Raw genomic sequence first — 4,712 nt, 5'->3', positions numbered from 1 at the left:
TAGAGAGAGAGAGAGAGAGAGAGACATAACAGAAAAAGGTAAGGAAGGAAGGAACTAGAGAGAGAGAGAGAGAGAGAGACGTAACAGAAAAAGGTAAGGAAGGAAGGAACTAGAGAGAGAGAGAGAGAGAGAGACATAACAGAAAAAGGTAAGGAAGGAAGGAACTAGAGAGAGAGAGAGAGAGAGAGAGACGTAACAGAAAAAGGTAAGGAAGGAAGGGACTAGAGAGAGAGAGAGAGAGAGAGAGACTCTTGAAGGCCACTCCTTGACATCTGAAAACGATTTAGTCCTTGAGAGTGAGAGCGCAGACCCCCCTCAAACGACCCTAACGACCCTGTTATTGCCACATCCCAGTACGACCCCCCCTCCCTCCCGGTACGACTCTCCCTCCCTCCAGGTACGACCCCTCCCCCCTCCAGGTACGACCCCTCCCCCCTCCAGGTACGACCCTCTCCCGGTACGGCTCTCCCTCCCTCCAGGTACGACCCCCACCCTCCCGGTACGGCGCTCCCTCCCTCCAGGTACGACCCCCAAACTCCCCTTTAGGTACGACCTCCTCCCTCCTGGTACGACCCCTTCCTCCGGTACGACCCGCCTCTTCCCTGTACGACCCCTCCCTCCACCTACGACCCCCCCTTTCCCAGGTACGACCATCAGTACAACCCCTTTCCCGGTACGACCCACTCCCCCCCCCCCGGTACGACCCTCAGGACGACCCATCCTCGTCCTCCATCTCATAACACCTCTCTCAAACCATCTCGTAAGGGTCTGTTTTTCTCTCCCTCTTTTCTCTGTTGGTTTACCTGTCTGTCTGTCTATCTGTCTATCTGTCTGTCTGTCTCTGTCTATCTGTCTGTCTGTCTCTGTCTATCTGTCTGTCTATTTATCTATCTATCTACCCATCTATGTCTGTCTTGTCTATCTATCTCTATCTCGTTTATCTATTTGTCTTCTGTCTGTTTACCTACCTACCTACCTACCTACCTACCTGTATACCTACCTACCTACCTATCTCTGTCTCTCTCTCTCTCTCTCTCTCTCTCTTTGCCCGTTAATCACCCCTTGTTCCGATCCATCCTACTCAACCACCTCGTTAGACACCCCTATATAAATCTCTCTCTCTCTCCAAAAAATAAAAAATAAAAAAATAAAAAATATATCACCTTTTTGGACTAATTTTCCTTCAGTCAAAATTCTGATGATTGGCCGAGAGAGAGAGAGAGAGAGAGAGAGAGAGAGAGAGAGAGAGAGAGAGAGAGAGAGAGAGAGAGTTGACCCGAAAAATAGACAATTCTTCGGTACTCATCTCGGTATAAGTTCCTATCTCCTGTCTTTCACGGACCCCCTCCCCCTACTCCCCCCTCCCTCATTCCCTACTACCCCCTCACTCCCCCACCCTTCCTCCCCCTCCCTTCCTCCCCCTCCCTACTATCCCCTCCCTCCCTCCCCCTTTACTTCCCCTCCCTCACTCCATACTATCCCCTCTCTCACTCACCTTACCCCACCCTCCCCCACACACTTCCCCCTCCTCCCACCCTCCCCCACACACTTCCCCCTCCTCCCCCACTCCCCCACACACTTCCCCCTCCTCCCCCACTCCCCCACACACTTCCCCCTCCTCCACCCCCCCACACATTCCCCCTCCCCTACCCTCCCACACATTCCCCCTCCCCTACCCTCCCACACACTCCCCCCTCCCACCCTCCCACACACACTCCCCCCTCCTCCCACACTCCCCCACACCCCCCTCCTCACACACCCCCCTCCTCCCACACACCCCTCCTCCCACACCCCCACACACCCCCTCCTCCCACACCCCCACACACCCCCTCCCCCACACCCCCCCACACACTTCCCCCTCCTTCCATCCTCCCCCACACATTCCCCCCTCCTCCCACACTCCCCCGCACATTTCCCCACACACACACACCCACCCGTACCCCCTTCCCCGGTGGCAAATTCAGCTTCCTATGAAAGTTAAAGTGATTCATATTTTCGTTTTGTTCTTGATGTGATATCCCCTCCTCGACTGTCAGAGATCGAGCAGGATCGGCTTGAGTTAAGACGCGGAGAGACTGTATTGCTGCGTGGAGAGACAGTATTGCTGGGTGGAGAGCCAGTATTGCAACGTGGAGACTGTATTGCAACGTGGAGAGACTGTATTGCTAGGTGGAGAGACTATTGCTAGGTGGAGAGACAGTATTGCTAGGTGGAGAGACAGTATTGCAACGTGAAGAGACTGTATTGCCACGTGGAGAGACTGTATTGCTACTTGGAGAGACTGTATTGCAACGTGGAGAGACTGTATTGCTACGTGGAGAGACTGTATTGCAACGTGGAGAGACTGTATTGCTGGGTGGAGAGACTGTATTGCTGGGTGGAGAGACTGTACTGCTGCGTGGAGAGACAGTATTGCTGGGTGGAGAGACAGTATTGCTAGGTGGAGAGACAGTATTGCAACGTGGAGACTGTATTGCAACGTGGAGAGACAGTATTGCTACCTGGAGAGACCGTATTGCTACCTGGAGAGACTGTATTGCTACCTGGAGAGACTGTATTGCTACCTGGAGAGACTGTATTGCTACCTGGAGAGACTGTATTGCAACGTGGAGAGACTGTATTGCAACGTGGAGAGACTGTATTGCAACGTGGAGAGACTGTATTGCTACCTGGAGAGACTGTATTGTTACCTGGAGAGACAGTATTGCTAGGTGGAGAGACAGTATTGCTAGGTGGAGAGACAGTATTGCTAGGTGGAGAGACAGTATTGCTAGGTGGAGAGACTGTATTGCAACGTGGAGAGACTGTATTGCAACGTGGAGAGACTGTATTGCTACCTGGAGAGACTGTATTGCTACCTGGAGAGACTGTATTGCCACGTGGAGAGACTGTATTGCTACCTGGAGAGACTGTATTGCTGGGTGGAGAGACTGTATTGCTGGGTGGAGAGACTGTATTGCTAGGTGGAGAGACTGTATTGCTACCTGGAGAGACTGTATTGCTACGAGGAGAGACTGGGAGGAATATTGGGTGTTGATTTATGGGTGTTGCAGGGCGTGATTGATCTTTTGCAATGTTCATCATGCGTGGAAGCTGAGAGAGTTTTTTCATTTCTTTGGTTTGTTTTTCGTTCTTTGTCATTGTTATTATTATTATTATTATTATTATTATTATCATTATTATTATTATTATCATCATCATCATCATCATCATTATTAACCTCCTCCTTGTCACCACCACCCTCCTCTTCCTCCTCCTCCTGTTCCTCCTCCTCCTCCTCCTCCTCCTCATCATCATCATCATCATCATCATCACAAATAAAGCGAGTCGGAGGTAGAGCAAGGAAAAAAAAAAACATACTCTTTTATTTATATTTCAAAATTTAGAACATTATATATTAGAAGTTTAGACGCAGACGGATCTTTCTCTTTTTTTTATTTATCAGAAAAACTCAAAAATTTTTTCACATGATGTATAACTCAAAAAAAAAAAAAAATGAAAGTTGTGGGGTGGATGGGGAGGGGAGGGGAGGGGGTAAAGGGGAGATTAAGGGTGAGTTGGGGAGGGGGGAGTTAGGGAGGAGAGGGGGAGGGGGGAGTGAGATAGGGGTGAGGTGGGATTGATAGGGAGGGGAGGTGCAGAGAGAGGGGAGGAGGGTAAAAGCGAGATAAGGGCGAGTTAGGAGGGGAAAGATAGGGTGGGGGTGGGGATGGGGGGGTGTAAGGTGAAGGTGAGGTAGAGAAGGGGGAGCTAAGGGAGGAGGAGGGGGTGGAAAGATTAAATTGAGGTGGGGTGGGGTGGGGAGAGGGGAGAGAGTGGGGGATTAAAAGCAGAGAGAGAGTGTTAAGGTAGGTTGGGGGAGAGGGGAGGAGGTGGGGAGGGGAGAAAAAGCGAGGTAAGGGGAAGTTGGGGGTGGGGGAGGGAATGGAGGTGGGGAGAAATAAAAATGAGATATGGTGGGGGTGGGTAGATGGGGGAGAGGGGAAGAGTGTGTGGGAGGGAAGAATAGCGAGGTATGGATAAGGCGGGGTGGGTTGGGGGAGGGGGTCGGTAGTTGGGGGAGGGGTGGAGGCGTGTGTGGGAGTTTGGGGAGAGGTGGAGGCGTGTGTGGGAGTTGGGGGAGGGGTGGAGGGGTGTATGGGAGTCTGGGAAGGGGTGGAGGGGGGTGGGGGAGGGGGGGTGAAAGGAAGATAAAGATAAGGTGGGGGTGGGAGGGGATTTGGATAGGGGTGAATGGGGGGGTAGGGAAGGTTAGGTGGTGGAGAACGGGGTGGGGGACTTGGGGTACGGGGTGGAGGGGGTGTGTGGGTGGGGGTAGGGGTGAGATAAGGGTGGGGGGAGGGGGTGGGGGTGAAATACAAAGGCTTTCCACCGATTGATAAAAAAAGTTTAACCTACACTGCCACTGTTAGGCTGGGTGACGCTCTTTGACGCTCTTTTCTGCTCTCTTTTACTCTTTTCTGCTCTCTCTCACTCTTTTCTGTTCTTTTTTACTCTTTTCTGCCCTCTTACTCTTTCTCTCTTTTCTGCTCTCTCTCTTACTCTTTTTCTCTTCTCTTACTCTTCTGCTCTCTTTTACTCTTTTCTCTCCCCCATTACTCTTTTACTCTTCTGCTGTTTAACTCTTTTCTGCTTTTTACTCTTTTCTGCTCTTTTACTCTTTTCTGCTCTTTTACTCTTTTTCCTGCATTCTGCTCTTTTTCATTTTCTTT

The sequence above is a fragment of the Coenobita brevimanus genome, chromosome 115, assembly GCF_032717465.1.
Source record: "Coenobita brevimanus isolate Jiangsu-jjx chromosome 115, ASM3271746v2, whole genome shotgun sequence".
NCBI classification, from domain to species: Eukaryota; Metazoa; Arthropoda; class Malacostraca; order Decapoda; family Coenobitidae; genus Coenobita; species Coenobita brevimanus.
The sequence above is the reverse complement of the archived record's forward strand: the minus strand, read 5'-3'. Positions refer to the sequence as shown.